This window comes from Lissotriton vulgaris, chromosome 5, assembly GCF_964263255.1.
Source record: "Lissotriton vulgaris chromosome 5, aLisVul1.2, whole genome shotgun sequence".
Classification (NCBI taxonomy): Eukaryota; Metazoa; Chordata; class Amphibia; order Caudata; family Salamandridae; genus Lissotriton; species Lissotriton vulgaris.
The window spans coordinates 642,618,314-642,636,007 of NC_141693.1; positions in this window are offsets into that span (position 1 = coordinate 642,618,314).

A 17,694-nucleotide genomic window follows, 5' to 3' on the forward strand; every position below is an offset into this window, starting at 1 on the left:
AGCGAACCTGAGCCACTGGATAGCGCCTCTCACGGTTGTTAGCTGCAACAACTTAGTGGGATACATTAGGAACTACCTGCTGTGAGGTCACCAGATGACATCCAACAGTTGTCATGCTGGCTCCAGTGCCTCTCAGAGCCTCCACCCTCTGCCCACTGATAGTGACCCACTGCCTGTATTTCCTAGTATTACTAGGCATGTGAGATCACTGTACCATGTCTCAGTCAATCCGGGACACTAGGGTAACCTCTACTCTGTCCCCCACACTATCTGGCACAATCTCCTCTACAAGAGCCACACTAGCCAACTCTAGTGGCTGTTGACCTGTGAGGGTCTGTGCCCGATTGGGACACCTGGCATCTCCCTTGAAGTAAACACAAGCAGATGATGGACGGAGGCCTGAAACTTTTCAGACACTCACTCCTAGTCACTATTAATATCTGGGTTGAATCCACCCCCATTCTTTAGCTCACTTTGCCACCCCAGTTCAGACCCAGTCATATGCAAATCACTCTTTACCCTGTTCCTCATGTGAACAGTCAAGCCCAAACTGCTAAGCCAGGTCTTCGCTGGACCGGAGTCGAGCACCCTGGGACTGGTTTCGGGGTAACACACCTCATCAGCCAGGCTAGCTTAAATCCAGGGGAAAAGTTAGCAAGGGACCCATGTCTGGGCATACCTTACCAATTTAAGGCGAACAAAGCAAACACAACGGGTTGATGGATGGAGCACTGAAATTTTCAGACACCCACTCCCATTCCCTGTAACATCTGGGTTGAATCCATCACTGTTCTTTAGCTCACTTCACCACCCCAGTTCAGACCAACCATTGAAGTGCCCTTCCTTTTGGCACTCATAATACTTATGGGAGTGACTTCCCTGAACACAATCTATCAGGGAACTCTTTCTTCTTTTTAGTTGGGGATTGGTGACCTGACTTACGAAACTAGTGTGGGGCCCTTTAGAAAACTCCTTGCTTTTGTTGTTAAACTCCTTGCTTTTGTTGTTATTTTCCCATCCTTCTTCAGATGGTGACCATGCCCAGCCTTTTGGTGATCCCCCAGATACCTTCTTATTGATCCTGGTGCTGACACAGTGAGTTTACTATCAATCAAGCTGAACACGTGCACCTTTCAAATCAAAATGTACAGCCCCTGATAAACTTTTACTTCACTGTGTTTCACTCAACCATTCAGTGCCTCGCAAAAGAAAATCAACACAATCCACCCAGGTCTGTTGGGCCAGTTTCTGGCTGTAACTGAACTTCTGCCTATACTTTTCAGGGGTCAAACCATATTTCCTGATAAGGGCCTCTTTAATGGGGGGATACTTCATCCTGCCCTCCTTCTCTAGGGCCAGCAGGACCGGTCTGGCCATAGCGGGCATCGGGCATTTTCCCGGTAGGCCGATGGGGTGGGGGCCAGTTTTGGGCCCCTGCGGGGCAGTTTTTGTTACCAGGGATCGGCAAAATCCATCCGGTAACAAAATTGTCTGAAACCTCCCGTCGCAAATTGCTCGGCTGCACTCCCCCTCAATCCAAGGGGGGTGCAGCTGAGCAGTTTGCCAGGGCTGGTTTCTGTTCCCAGTCCGACCCTGAGGGCCAGCAGGGTGTCCCTCCACTCACTAGAGATGTGCTTCCACAGACTAGATCCTCAATCTTCCTGAGGAATCTTGTGCATCTGTATGGCAGTCTCATCAGCCTCAAACCACCTTTCAATTTTGTCTCCACAACAAAGTCAGCCACCAGACCTTTAGGAATATTTACCCTTTTGTTTTCAGGGGGGACTGAAGAAACGCTCCACCATCACTGCTGGATTTCACATGTCTGGCCTTGATGTCTAGCTCCTTAAGACTCCCCTCATGAGCCGAACGCTCCAAAGTAATTCTCTTCTCCATGGCCAGTTTCCTTTGCTATACCTCCATGGTACCTTCCTTTACTCTACCTCCTGCTTCTTTTCCTCCATTTTTGGCTTAGCGATTTCCAGTTTGTGCTCTTTCTCATCCTTCCTTTCCACCAGCTCCTCTGGAAAAAAGTTGCAGGAGGACACACTGCTCCCTGCAAACAAAGAGGTCGCCATTCCTGGGAGAGTGTTACATCCCTCCTCAACAGGTTGCATTCCATGATCCTCCAGTGGGACTTCCTCTGACCCTTCTTCATCCATCTCATCCTCCTGATAATCTCCTGTGGTGAGGACTTGATGGACCTCTGCCCATGCCCTTAAAGCTTTTTGGAGCTCTGCCTTCTTAGTGCTCCACTTAACAGGCAACACCCTTTCCCGACAAAACTATTTGAGCTGGGCTATGGTGTAGCTCACATCGTTGGCCAACTCAAATATTCCATCTTGCTGGTGAGGTCACAGGCACAACCGCCAAGAAGAGAGAGAATACATTTGGAAAAATCAAAAAGGACAATTAGGGAGAATTTTTTCGAATTGGTCTTGGATATAGGATGGTAGTGTACACCAAATTACTATATAGCACTGCACAAACACAAGTCCTTTCCAAACGCTGCCTCCAATGTTAGAAATTGGGTTCTTAGTTGACTGTAGTGTGAGACCTGGTCAAATAATAACCACAGTCCTAGTCAGGGTAAGGCACTAGCACTCCCCAAATTGACCTGTGCTAACCATCTGGTAGCTTGGCACATAGTAGTCAGGACCAGCAACGTTGGAATCGCCTCGCGTTAGTGCCAACCGATCCCTGTGGCGGCTTGAGTGCGGGCATTGGAGCTGGGTGAGACGTTCCTGCAGCCCCCCATCCCCCCTTGTTATTGCTTCCCTCCGGGGCCGGGCGTGTGGACGGCCCCATTAAAAATGCAACGCAGGCCCCTGTTCTCTCCACTGACTGAGATTGGAGCCCTGCAGTTTCCCTGGAGGGGCGGGGGAGAGTAAATCTGGGGTTTCCCCCCTCTTTCGACCACGAGGCAGTGAGGGGGCAGCTGAGACTGAAACTGGTGCACTCACGCCCAGCAGGATGACTCTGGCCAACTTGGGGCTCATAACATGCCTTATTGGAGGTGGCTGATTGACAGCAGGCCCAGTGGGTGGGGAGGCCTCAAGGAAGTGAAATATTGCCAAGAGGTGTGGAACACTGGTGTGCTGGCCGTGGGGAGCTGGAGTGTGTCACAGCAGGACGGTGCCTGCCGGGCCCTGGAGTGAGTGGGCCCCCTTGCCCACCCCTCCCAATTGTGATCTACTGCAGTCGGGGCAGGCCGGTGAGGCGAAGAGTCGGAAAGGCCATAATCGTGGCCACGGCAAAGGGGGTGAATGGGAGTGGAGGAGGGTGTGCCACGCCTCGTGCGGACACTGAAGCTGGCTGTGGGCTCCCTGGGAATTATCTCCCTGAACACCCCCGCTGATCTGCGTTCTTGCTGACTGCCTTTGGTGTGCAATTTGAGAGTTTGTCCTCAGCGGCAAGGATCTGGGGGAGGGCAGCCGGCACGGAAGAGACTTGCGAACGGACGGATAAATGGCGACTAAACCGGACGGTGACAGGCATCAGCCTAGGACGACCAAGGGAATGTGGTAAGTCCAGACCAACAAATTAGATCGCTATACCCTCCCTAAGGACTCCCCATCCCCCCACCCCTTGCGTAGTGGGGGGATTCTGTGAACTCCACCTCGGATTTGACATTACATGATGTAATGGCAGCCATAGACGGGGTTAAGTCCTCCCTAGACACAGTCTCCAAAGAAGTGAACCTCATCAGAGTGGACCTCACCAAGTTCAATGAAAAGGTCAAATCCCTAGACATTAAAATGACCAACCTGATGGATGATGTGTCACAGTTCCAACAGGAAGTGCGCAAACTCATCTTTCTACGAAACGGCTGAATGCAAGTTGGACGAATATGAAGGGAGGTCAAGGCGCAACAACATGGGCGTGCAAGAAAAATAGGAGGGTCCGGCCCCTTTTGTTCATTGAGAAACTTATCCTGGCACACCTTGAGCCCAAGGGTCTGGGTAAGTTTTTCACTATAGAGCGAGCACACAGGGTCCCAGGTGGGCGGCCAAAGCCCGGGGCGCCCCCACACCCGATGATCGCACGTGTCCTAAACTTTACGGACAGAGACGCTATCCTGCAGTCGGCCCGCACGGGTCCCCCATTGCGCTACGAAAATGCCACCCTCTCCTTCTTTGCAGATTTCACGCAGCTGGTACAGAGGCAACGTAGGACCTTCATTGCGGTCAAGAAAAAACTAAGGGACAAAGGTATCAAGTACACCATGATGTTTCCGGCACGTTTGCGAGTGGAAGTTCATGGGAGGGCCTGGTTTTTCGACAATCCTGAAGCAACGTCAGACTGGATGGACAGTCTTACCCCCGGGGGAGGCGGGACACGTGATTGTGATGGAGTCCGGGCGGACCAGCAGCAGGAGTGAGAACCAACATCATATTTCCAGATTGACTATTTAAACTCAGGTACGAGGGGATGGGCCCCGTAGTTGGACATAAGACTCTCTCCATAAGAATGCACTCCCTGGAGGCATATTCTGATTTTCAAGGGACAAATTGTTTGGGGTAAACCGAGTTTGGGGGAGGGGGTAGGCAGAGTGCTGGCTTTCCTCCTCTTTACTACCTTTAGATATTTAGTAGATTTTTGTGTGTAGGGCGACAGGCACTCTGCCAGTTGGGGATGGGCGATCGCCTCAAGCAGGGGTGCAGGGAGGGGGGAGTTGGGAGGGATTTGACTTGTTTTCTAATTTTGAATTTGAATTGTTGGTAACCTTCAGTTCTTCGGCACAATCAGAGAAGAAAGCAGTGCTAGTGCGACTACTGCAGTTATAAGATGATGAATGACAGACAGGGGTTGGGGATCAGAGTGTTTAGTTGGAACGTGAACGGGTTGGGTGATAAAATTAAGAGAGGAATTGTTAACCAATTTGTTAGAAGACATGCACCGGACGTAAGATTTTACAAGAAACCCACCTGATTGGAAAAAAATGCATGGCTTTGAATAGGGGAGGGTATAGGCTAGTAGCTAATGCAGGATTCAACTCAGGGTCACGAGGAGTGGGCATACTTATCAAAAATTAATTTCCCTTCACAATACAGGCCACATGGGCAGATAAACAGGGTAGGTATATAGGGGTCTCGGGATTATGGGAAGGGAAGACAGCCACATTCATCTCCAGATATGTCCCACCTGATCTATAGTTAGAAACGTTCAAAGACCTGGGCTCAATTTTTTTGACAATGCCCCTGGGAGTCCTGTTAATGAGAGGTGACTTCAATGCAGTGAACTAGACTGGCACCCTCCTTGAGCAATTAGGTCCGCTCAGAGGTGGCTATCTGACTTCGTGGACACAATGGGTTTGGTGGACTGTGGGAGAGTACGTAACCCAGACAGAAAGCAATACACATACATATCGGGAGTGCATCACAGTCAGTCACGTATAGACTATATCCTTGTCCCAGCAGCACAGGCCCATGCAATTCGGGAAGTGCGTCATCAGGGTCAGGGCATTTCAGATCATTCTCCTGTCTGGCTGAAGTTAGAGTGGGTCGGCGGGTGCCCGGGTAGAGTAGCGCCCATTAAACCATGGTTTTTAAGGAACCAAAAATCCAGAAAAGTATCGCAAAAGCCACGGACAGCTATTTCCAAGAAAACAAGGGTTCGGTCAACTCAGCACAATCCTTATGGAAAGCATATAAAACTGTCATCCGGGGAAAAGCGCTTTCCATCATAGCGGGGAAAAAGAGGGAGAGGCAGGCGGAGCTTGAGAGAGCTGAAGAAGAAGTGTTGAAATCAGAAGAGGATCTTGCCAGGTCGGAGTCCCCTGAAAGCCTTCACCTCCTGCGGCTGAGGCAAGATGAGTTTCGCAGCATCACCAGTGATAAAGCCAAGGCAGTGTATGATCTTGGGGACAAAGTAGGTAAGCTGATAGCGTAGCAAGACTGACGTGACTGGGCATCAAGGCTAGTGCCAGAGGTGCGGGGAGGGGACTCTAGTCTTCTAACGGACTTGCAGGCAATCGCAGACACTTTTGCGGACCATTACCAAACGGTATTTAGTACGACCGGGCGGTACTCTGAAGCGGAATATGCTGAAATTATACGAGATATAAAACCCCCCACACTCTCAGAGGAGAACAAGGAATACCTAGATTTCCTGCTGACGGATGTAGAGGTGGCACAGGCTATTAGGGGTTTAAATTCAGGTAAAGCTGCAGGACCCAATTGTAGTCCCATCAAATTATATAAATTGAGACCTAATCAACTTGCCCCATATTTTCGTTCCAGGCTAAGGGAAAGCAGAGAAAAGGGAATGCTCCCTTATGATCAGTGCCTGGATAACAGAGTGGTCATATATAAAGAAGGCAAGCCTAGAACTAGTTGCGAGTCCTATTGGCCAATATCACTTCAAAATGTGGAGCCTAAAGACCTGGCTAAATTACTCACAACCCGCTTGCTTAAAGTTATTACCACTCTGATCCACCCCGATCAGTTAAGGTTTATGCCACATCGGAATACGGCCCTTAACCTAAGACTACCACACTGGAGCCGGCAGTTCTGGTGTGCTTGGATGCCACCATGGCATTTGATATGGTGGAGTGGCCATATCTCTTCGCGGTTTTAGGTAGATTGGGATTTGGCCTGGAATTCATAAGCTGGATTCGCATCCTATATTCCTGCATGATGGCCCCTGTAGTGGTAAACAACCACAAGTCCTCAGACTTCCAGCTCAGTAGGGCACTAGACAGATCTGCCCTCTATCGACAATCCTCTTTGCGTTGTTATTAGAGCCGCTGGTGGCCTGGATCAGGCAGGACTGGTCGATGAGCGGAATGCAATGGTCTCTAGAATGGTAGGACAAAATTTCACTATATGCAGACGACATCCTCCTTTACCGCACAAATTCAAGGGCATCATTAATTTGTCTCCTGGATGTTTTGGCAATATTCTGAAGGTACTCTGGGTTATGGTAAATTGGTCCAAATTGGTAGTCTATGTCTTTCAAGGTGACCCGCCTTTAATACCACTAAATTGCCCAATCCAGATAGCAGCAGAAGGGTTCCGATAACTCAAAATCTATGTGACACTGTATTCAAAACTCAGATACGCCTGTAACCTTGACCCACCCTTGCAGAGTCTGAGGAAAGATGTTGCATACTGGTGGTCTCTCCCCTCTCCATGCTGGGCAGATCGGCCCTTTTTAAAATTATGGATCTGCCACGTTTCCAATATGCACTCCAGAATACTATGGAACTGGTCCCAGGGTCTTACTTCAAAGAGATTCAGGGTCTCCAGAGACAAATGCTGTGGGAAGGTAGGCCCCGAATATTGTTTTCAAAACTGACTCTCAACTGGTATGATGGGGGAACTGGCCTTCCAGACCTTAAAAAATACTATTGGGCATCTCAGTTGGCAGCCATCAACTACGGGAGTTATGGGCACCCAGAAGACCCTGGGTACGCAATATATAGGTGGCTGCTCCCAGGGAGTGATTATACTAGAGCACTATATGCCAAACCCCCTAGATTTCCACTGACTGGTCCTACTGCACACGCCGTCCAGGTATGGCACACGGTCACCAAACACCTGAAATGGGAGAATAAACTCACACTGGCCACACCGTTATGGAGCTCTGAGAAGCTGGGTAGCCTCTGGAGATCCAAGGGATTCGATTAGTGGGAACTCATTGGGATCTCATGAATTAAAGATATCTGGGGAGGAGGAACAGTTCTACCATTTGCGTCACTCAAAATACAGTACAGCCTGTCAGATACTGAGCACTATCGATACCTCCAAGTCTGCCATGCATTACTTACTCACATCCCTAGAGGCACAGCGCTCCCGGAAGCCTACCCCCTGGAGGACAGGGTGTTTAATGGGTACCTCCCAGAGAAGACCATATCGCTAATATACAAGAAGCTGATTAACAACATGGAAGACCCGTTGCTGCCGCTTAGGGAGAAAAGGAATGGGGATGGATTAGAGTTGGAAGATAAAGACAGGCAAGAGGCGGTCTCTTCCTCTTGTGTAGTTGCAATTCAGGCCAGACTGAGATTAGTACAGCTTAAAATACTGCATAGAGTCTATGAGACGGGACCCGGCCTGGTACTTATGGGGCGGGTGGAAAACGATGAGTGCAGAAGGAGGTGTGGGGAACCGGGAACATTTATCCACATACTGTGGAGCTGCCCACAGATACAGCAATATTGGAGAAACGTCCACCGCATGCTGCGATCTGCACTGGGAGTAGTCACGCAGCCAGAAGCCCAGAGATGTATATTAAATGCAAGGGAGCCCACGGATCTTAACGCCTATACAACACAATGGGCGACGCTAGCATATATGATAGCTAAACGTAACATTGCCCAGATGTGGGGTGGTAGTCAACCGCCCCAGTTGAGAAGGTGCATTACACAAAAGGGGGTTTTACCCATGCAGTCGCGGGGACCTGGGCGCTACGTGGTACATATGAAAACGGGGTCCCCGCAAGAAGGTATACAGTACTAGATATACTGGGACCTTGAGCAGAATTCAAAAATAAAATCAAATACATGTATTTATGAAACTTGCACAGTATTGTAATTTATTAACAACACTGGACACCTCAAATGGTGACAATTACTAAATATTTATTGATCTATTAAGAAGCCCCAAGGAAGGGGAGAAAGGAAAAAGAAGGGGGGTGCTTAAAGACGTGAAGTACAAAAAACATTTCAGATGCAACAAACCAAAATTTATGGACAAAATTGATACATCTTTAGGAAAACATTCTACAGTAACAACCTATCAATGGAAACGTCAGGGACTTGAACTGGATGTCAAAAGTAAACAACACAAGCCGTCGACGTTTCGACCCCTGTATTATAGGTCAAGTTAGGTCCTTTGGCGGGGTCTTCATCAGGACAAAACGGGAAAGGAGGTGATGGGGCAACAATATCTGAAATTTAGAAAAAAGGGGATCAGACATTCAAAGGGGTACAGCTTATGTTACAAAATAACTTGAGACGTCGTGACAACGGCGTCAAGGTTATTATTAATAAATTACCATGGACAACAGGCCCCCGAAGGCTCTGCTAAAGGAACTCGGGTACACTGCTCAGTCGTAGGTGAATAACCGCCGCGATAACAAATTCGCAACTACAGAGGAATTAAAATCAGAAATGGAAGTTCATTATTAGACACACTATGGTCTTCAAGGTGTATAACTAAATGAATCAGGTCGTAAAGGACAACCTATTACATCAGATGGTTAAGATTATCTTATGGCGTGGAGACCCGTGGTCATTTCAGAGAAATGGGGAAGAAGGGTTCACAGCCTACACTTAGTATGGTTCCTATCATCATAGTAAAAGATTTCTCATGATCAATTACAGATGGAGAGGTCAAATAACATGGTCACCAGGCTGGGTACATGATGGTTAAATGACTTCAAGCGAAACGTTTGTGTCCGTTGTGCTCACCTTTGTTAAAAACAAAGAAGGCCTGGGACATCTACAGAAACGGACTGGAGAATAGAATAGCCAATATCCTACACGCGATCCTCAAGGGTCATATTAAACCAATGGCTACGTCATTTACAAGGAGATGTCACTTCAGGCGAGAAACACTGTGGGCAGAAAATGGTGAGACTAGTCAGTGGAATAGTATGCTAGAGTATTGTACTACCCCCTTGTTCTGAAGGTTGTAAGCACTTACTATTATGGATTGGTGGAGTTAGGCAGCAAAGGTAAACTGGTTTCAAATACTTTCGTACGGTACTGAAAAAAGGATAAAAAAGTTTGTATTACTTATTACAACAGCTCATTCGGAAAATGGTCTAGGGTGGGCCTCAAGTAAAACGGGAAAACACTTACATAATCCTAAAATTAGAGGACCGGACGGGGTATGGCTGCTTCACTCGTCCCAAACGTTAGTCGCTGTGTTGGGAAACAAAAACGGAAAACCGATCCGTTACTCATTGCCGGATTCGGCCTGTATTAACTAGCCAGATCCTGCTTACTAATCAGGAAGAGGGGAGTGAACTTACGGTTAGTCGAACTAGGGAACACCATCCAGCGGAGTAGCGGAAGCCAGGGCGGAGCTCCCTTGACAATACGCGTAGTTTTAGGTTGTCGGATCACGTGTCCGAGGCATCATAGAAAGTAAAGAAATACTGCACCGTTCGGGCAGATCATGTATTATGACTGGTATGGACCCATGTACGTCCATGGATTGTAAACAGTAGGAATTATGTCGGGGTGTAAAATTATTATTTAGAAATAGGGGAGAAGATATTATAAAACACCGTATGTCCAACCTAATTGAGAAATGGGAAAAAGGGTGGGTGGTATTAATGAATCCTTCTCAAAGCCGTAATCGTGCAACTCTCGACCATGAGGTTGTAGACGATTTTAAACATGCACAAATGCAGTCAGATTTACAAAGTATTTATGTCTATCAATATTTTATACATTCAATTTGAAAATAAGTGAGAGGCCATCAAAACACTCTGTGTAGTTCTAAATCAGACGAAATCAGATCACTTTAAAAAAAATTGGGAAAAAAACGTGCAATTCTCGAAACATGAGATTGTAAACGGATTATATCCAAAGAATCGATTACAGTAACACAGAATATCTTACAGATGACAAGAAAACCTAATATCAGTTTCTTATTTGTTGACAGTAAGTGACCTGGTAGATGAAAGGGTCAAACATAGCCTCGGGCACTTCTCTGGCACGAGAGTGAAGCCGAGTATCGTTATCTCAGACTATATGGTTCATACATAACAATCTCATTGGTAATGCTACAAAGGCCCCATTATTAGCCAAGTGCTGCCAATTGAGACAGGCTACTGTCTTCTTCATTAAGGCCATTTTTAACGGTATCCAAAAGTGACATCCATTTTGCTTCGCGTGTGTTTAGTATGGTCATTACATTGCCCCCTCTCCTACCTAGGGTTACTTTTTCAACAACCAGCCACCTCAGATCACTTACTAGGTGGCCACTTTTTTGCCAGTGGTCCACCAAGGGTGCCCCTGTCACCTTGCATCTTATCCTGCTGCTATGGGATGAGATCCTCGCTTTCACCTTTTGCTGAGTCTGGCCAACATATATCTGTTTACATGGGCACAGAATGATGTAAATTACACAGGCCGTGTTGCAATTGGTGTGATGTTTCAGGTGAAATGCGCGTTGTCCATGTTCAAAACTTTTTGTCTGAATGGTGGTGTCACAGGCGGTGCATGTCCCACATCTATAGTGCCCTAACAGATGGGGTAAGTTCCATAAGGTACTGATGGTGGGTTGACTTACAGGTTCCAGATAAGAATGGACTACCATATCTCGTATGTTCTTGGCCCTCTTGAAGGCATGAAGAGGTGGGTTCATGTGTTCAATTTCTTCTGCCACAAGATGCCAGTTCCTGTTAATGATTTGCTTGATTTCATTACTGCGGGTCGAGAAAGTCATTGCGCAGACTATGCGGTCCATCTCCCCTTTGTTGGTTATCTCTGGATTAAGCAAGATATCCCGTGGGTTGTACCAGGCACGTTTCCTTGCTCGTTTGACCATCCAAGCCGGGTATCCGCGAATGACAAGGCGATCGCACAAAACCTCAGATTCTTGGATGTAGTTGCTTCTTGTCGAACAATTTCTCCTGACCCTAAGGAATTGACCAATTGGTAAATTGTCTTTTAGGCCCTTAGGGTGGTGGCTAGGCATGGGCGAATTTTGCGAATCTGGCGTTCGCGAATTTGCGGATTTGCGAACTCGCAATCCGCAAAATCCGCGAATTCCCGCGAATTTGCGGATTTTTTTTTGTGTTCGCAAGGATTTCTGCCAGTTCGCGAGGGTTTTGTACCAGTTCGCAATTGCGAACTTACATGTCGGCTCGCAACGGTTGCGATTATGTTGTTTCTACGTCTGGTTCATCATCACAGGTTCGAGGCACCCTCGGTTTCACCACTGCTTCCTCTGTTTCACCCATGCCACCCTCAGGTACATCAATGCCACCCTCTGGTTCATCATCACTGTAGATTATGGGGGGAAAAAGCAAGCACACCTGCCCTGCTTCAACTGACATGAATTAATTTGGGGTTGATTTATTAATGAGTCACTGTTTTAAAATTCCAGTCTGCACCTGCTTCCTTATCCGTAATTTGCTTTCTGTTCCAGTGCAATTTTTTTATCCCAGGACCTTTGTGGCCTACTTGTAGCTATTCTATGATCCGGTTGTGAGGGTCAGAGCAGGGTCATACAATTGTTGCAACTAGCAACTGAACTCTGGAGGGGCCCCAGTCAGGAAGCACTACAGGGAATGGTTACTAATGATGAATTTGAACTTTTGAACCTGCTGCTGAGTGCTTTCAGTTTAGCAAAACTCGTTTTTCTGCAGAACAGCAAATGTAATGCCAACAAACTTACTTGTGAAAGTTTATTTCTAATCCAAAAGTGATCCAAAGAAAATCAAAAGGCCTAAAATCCAAAAAAGGGCAGGCAAATATCAACCTGAGGAGTTATTCTGATAAAAATCATCATTTTCAGAAGGTCTATGCTGCTTGCTAGTGGATTTCTTGTGCAGAATTGCAAATTTTGTAATTTCGCGAGTGCGAGATTGTTGCTGCCCGCCGCACCTACATGTTCGCAATTGCGAACTTACACCGCACGCCGCAAAATTGTATCACCATGAAAAAAAATCCGCTGCGTGCAGATTTTCTGTACATTCGCGAGCGTTCGCGGATTGCGAATTTACCGAAAATCCGCAAAATCCGCGAGCGGAACGGATTTTCCGCCCATGCTTAGTGGTGGCTACCATATTGCAGTAAGGAGTTGCACTCAGTGGGCTTCCTGTACAGTGTTGTCTGTAGTCGATCTTCATTGACATATATGGTAATGTCTAAGTAGGGGATGCTTACATTACTGGATTCCAGGGTGAACTGAATGTTGGGATTGCACGAATTCAACCATGTATGGAAGACACACAACTGTTCTATGTTACCATCCCAGATACATAGAACGTCGTCAATGTATCTTACCCAAAGAGTAAGATTGTTCTGGAATGGGTTATTACTGGCAAAGATAAATTATTGCTTAAAGTGGTCCATGAAGATAATTGGCAGTTTCGGGGCAAAAGTGGCCCCATAGCCACTCCCTTTGTTTTTAAGAAGAATTCATCGTGGAAAATAAAGACATTTTTCATCATAGCAATGCTCAACAGTTCAATGATGAAGTCCTTAGGCACCGCAACAGGGGCTGGTCTTTTATCCAAGGCTAACCGCATAACTTCTAGTGCGTCCATTTGCGATATGCTGGTGTACAGCGACACTATATCACACGTTACCAGAAGTTCTTTTGTTGGATCAAATGGTCTCTCATTGATGAGGTTGATGGTTTGGGTAGTGTCTCGTAGGTAAGTTCTAGTTTGGAGTGCAATAGGCTTCAGAAAGAAGTCAACATACTTGCACAACGGTTCGAGCATTGACCCACAGCCTGAGACGATTGGCCTACCCGGGGGATTTTCTAGGTTTTTATGTACTTTTGGTAGTGTATATATCGTCGCTAATCTAGAAAATTTCTGGTTCAGAAATCTAAATTCTTGTTCGCTCAGGAAGCCAGACTCCAGACCTTTCTGTGTTATGGATAAGATGTTGTTGGCAAGGTCACGAGAAGGATCACTTGTGAGTTTGCGATAGCTTACTCCATCAGTCAATTGCTTGTATATCTCCTGTGTTTATTGGGAGAGGTTTTGTATAACAATTGCCCCGCCCTTATCGGCGGGTTTGATGACAACCTCTTTATTGGTACTAAATCCAGTTAGCGCCCTTTTCTCCCCTTGGCTTAGATTAAACTTGGAAAATTTGCGCAAGTCCAATGCTTTACCTACTGCAGAACTCCAATCGAACTACAGAAATTTTTTAACCAAATATGCAGACTTCATGGCAGCTCTGGATCTGCACATTAATGTTAAAAAGACCTTCACTATGGTAGTCGGTGGCTCAAAAAAACCCGCAAAATCCATCTTTTTAAAAGACCAAAAAATTGAGAGAACCTCGCAATACCCCTACTTGGGTATCATGATTGATGATGCCCAAAATTGGAAGCCGGCGGTAGAAGCCAGGAGGCACCTTTTTAAAAGAGCGAACATGGCCCTAATGAAATTCTCCAACAAACTAGGGAAAACCCCCCCAGTGGAACTGTTGCAAATATATGCGGTGAAGTGCCAATCCACAGCTTTATACGGTGCTGGAATCTGGGGTCATACAAACACCGTCCCAATCCAAAAAGAGGAAAACATCTTCACGAGATTCCTTCTGTCAACACCACGAGGCACTTCCACTTATGCCTCGCACATAGAATTGGGAATCCCATTTATCGAAGACCTGATAAAAATCCAACCTCTAATGCTTTGGAGAAGAGTCTGGTTATCTGATCAAAATACCCTGACAAAAAACATTATACAAGACATCATGGAGCTGGATCATGCTAAAAAAATTCCTTGGATTTCTTACATCAGAAATTTTCTACAAGATCTGGGATTTGAGAAATACTATTATAATCCAGAACTAATGAAAGAAATCTCTAAAAAAGATCTAAAACAGGTAGCATTGAGCCACTTGGATTCCCTGAGACTAACAACGCTGACTACAAAAAAATCTGTCATGCATGCAATTACCATTCAGCAGACCATGAAAATTCAGCCATATCTCACCCTAGGGATTTCCACCTACGAGATGATGCTCCTAACAAGGTTCAGGTTGAACTTATTTTTCAGACTGGTGACCTTCCCTGAAAAGAATAATTGGAGTACTGATATGGCACTGTGTCCTTGTGATGAACACTCCCAACAGTCCACTATTCATACAGTACTTTTTTGTAAGTTCTATCAACCGCACCGAAAAACTTGGCTCATTCCCCTATTAAAAAAATGGGGCCATAGACAATGCCGCCCAGCGATGTTATCTCTTCAATTTTTGGACTCAGAATGTACGGTATATCATGTATTAAATTTTTTAAAATGCATCATGAGACACAGAAACAATCTGTAAAACTGTAACCTTCCATCTTTTGCTATTTTTTACAAACTGCCAAAAAAGTATTTGTCCGAGCTAAGAAATGTTTAATTCACTTTTTTAAATTTTTTTTTAATGTTTTTTAAATTGTTATCTTTTATGGCTTTTCGAATTGTAAAAACCGAATAAAGATTATTATTATTATTACTGCAGAGGTGACAATCTCTTCAAAAGCCAGCATTTTGTGGCTCATCGCGTAGGTGGGGGGAAGAAAATAGAGGGTTCCCTTAATCCAGTGGTGGAACTAGGCTGTCGAGTAGTTTGATTTCGGAAGAAGAACTTAAATCTTATCTTCCTGAAGAAACGATATAGTTCCGTCTTTACAATTTAACTCAATGTCCAGCACTCTACAGAAATGTAAAAATGATCTATTCCTATATGGTATGATAACCAAGAAAAAGACAATATTCTTTATAGTCGCAGCATTCTATTCATTCAATCCAGGTAAGTCAAGAATCTTCAATGGATGAGTAGTAAGATCTTTATTCGGTTCAAAAAAGCTTGGATTCTATCTTCATAAAAATAATGTTGTAGCCGGTTACTACTCATCCATTGAAGATTCTTGACTTACCTGGATTGAATGAATGGACTGCTGTGACTATATGGTGTCCATCCATAAAGAATATTGTCTTTTTCTTGGTTATCATACCATATAGGAATAGATAATTTTTACATTTCTGTAGAGTGCTGGACATTGAGTTAAATTGTGTATGTTTGAGATTTTTTGTAGTCTCAGGGAGACCTAGGGGTCTGGATCTCCTGTCCCTAGCACCTAAAAATTGCAGATACTAACGTGACACTAGTGGATAGGTGCAATATCGTATAGCCTCAAACCCCTGTGCTCGGTTTGTATACTAATAGTTCCGTCTTTAGTAGAAATGTATTGACTGGAGCTGTTGGGACAAAAGAAAGGCCTCTACCCAGAACTTTCTCTTCCTCATCTTTTAGGTCATAGCCGGAAATGTTGATCACAGGGTTAGTTACAGGCAGGTTGGGATGTAGTCCATCTGGTCCTGGGATTCTTTGTGGCATGGCACATGGGTTCACCATCTGTAGTTGCTGTCCCCAGGCTTGACCTCTCGTCCAATTGCCTCGTCCTCGAGGAGGCCGCCATTGGCCACGGCTCTGTTGTAAAAAATGAGGTGGGTATTGTGGAGGATACTGTTGGTAAACAGGTTCTTGTGGTGGATAATTGTAAGATGTGCTAGGTCCTGGTTCACTGTCACTGCCTGAGCTATATGAGGAGTCTGAGAAAGTCGTGAAATTTTGTCTGTCGTGATAACCCTCGCGGTTACGGTTGATGAAACGGCCCTGATTGTCTTGCTTGTAATAATCAGGCTGCAGGTATGGGTATACGCTCTTTTTGTCAAAGTTTCTCAGATCCTGTAGTGACCGGGTTTTTGGCTCTACTTCGGAGTGATAGTGACTTTAAGCTTGCTACCATCCTGAATCTTTATTCTTGCCTTGTGTTGGTCCTTTTAAGGCCTTTTTCCAGACCTAGAAGCATAAACTAGAGGATAGCTGCTTAATATGATGATAGATCCCTTATTCTTGACTCTAATCCATCTATTGCCTATTGGCTTTGACATAATTATGTGTCCTTTCATCATCCTACCTATAGTAGAGGGTGGATCCTGTAGTTCTGACTTTATCTTACATATTAGTATGGTTTGTGTAGGTACTCTGACAGAGCTAAGTGTTATTTCATCCTTCTCAGGCCTACAAGGCCCAGAACTAGAGAGACTCCATTTTGCTTTCTGTCCCTGCAGAACTGAGATGCTTGCAGGGTAAAGGTAATGTTTTAGTTATAAGGTGTTGTTCGCCCTAAGCGAACCGGAGAGAACCGGCCAGAGCTGAATCTAATCAAGAAGTGTCCCTGGGCTCAGGTCTCTAGACGAAACAAGCAGCTGATCACTGTGGGAGCATCTAGAGCAAGGAGCCTGGTGCATGGACCTGGTGGGAGGAGGCTACTGGCTGGAACTTTCCACTAGAGGAGAGGATTCCATATTAGCGAAGTGCAGGAGAGGAGGTGTGTCAGTTTGGTTCTTGGAAAGAGAGAAGTAAGATAGTTTTTTGGAGCTGAAGAGAACAGTTCAGTTCAATTGGTTTTCTGGAATGGAGAGAGAAGGCAGATAATTGCTGAAGCTGGAGAGAGCAGTCAGATGAACGAAGTGGGAACTGTCAGCTGGAGCTGCCAGTTTATCAGGATGCATTAAAGCAGTTACCAGTCAGATGGAGGAGTTGAAGCTGCCAGCTGGAGTAGTTGAGCCAGAGGAGTGAAGCTGTGGTGACGGAGGGAGAGAGAGAGAGAGCCCTGATTCCACCAGAGAGAGAGAGAAACATTCCTTCTAATAGGGTGAGGTATGCTAAACTAGTTTGCTTTTCACTTACACCTTAATCTTGTCTTTTATTTCCTATGCTAAAGCCCCCTATTGTATTGCTAATCCTTTTTCTTTCAGCGGTGTGCAGTCTATTTACAGACCCTGTTAGTTACATGTGGATGTGGTATAGTAATAGAGCTTTACAGAGACCCCGCAGATCTGTGTATGTGTCTATTCCCATTTTACCTTTCAGGCTATGTGTTATAGTATAGTGTTATATTGTAATAAAGATACCCCAGTTCTTAGTGAACCAGTGTGCATGTCAGTCAGTCAGTCAAAATACACTTTATTCGATTTTTGTTAAAATCA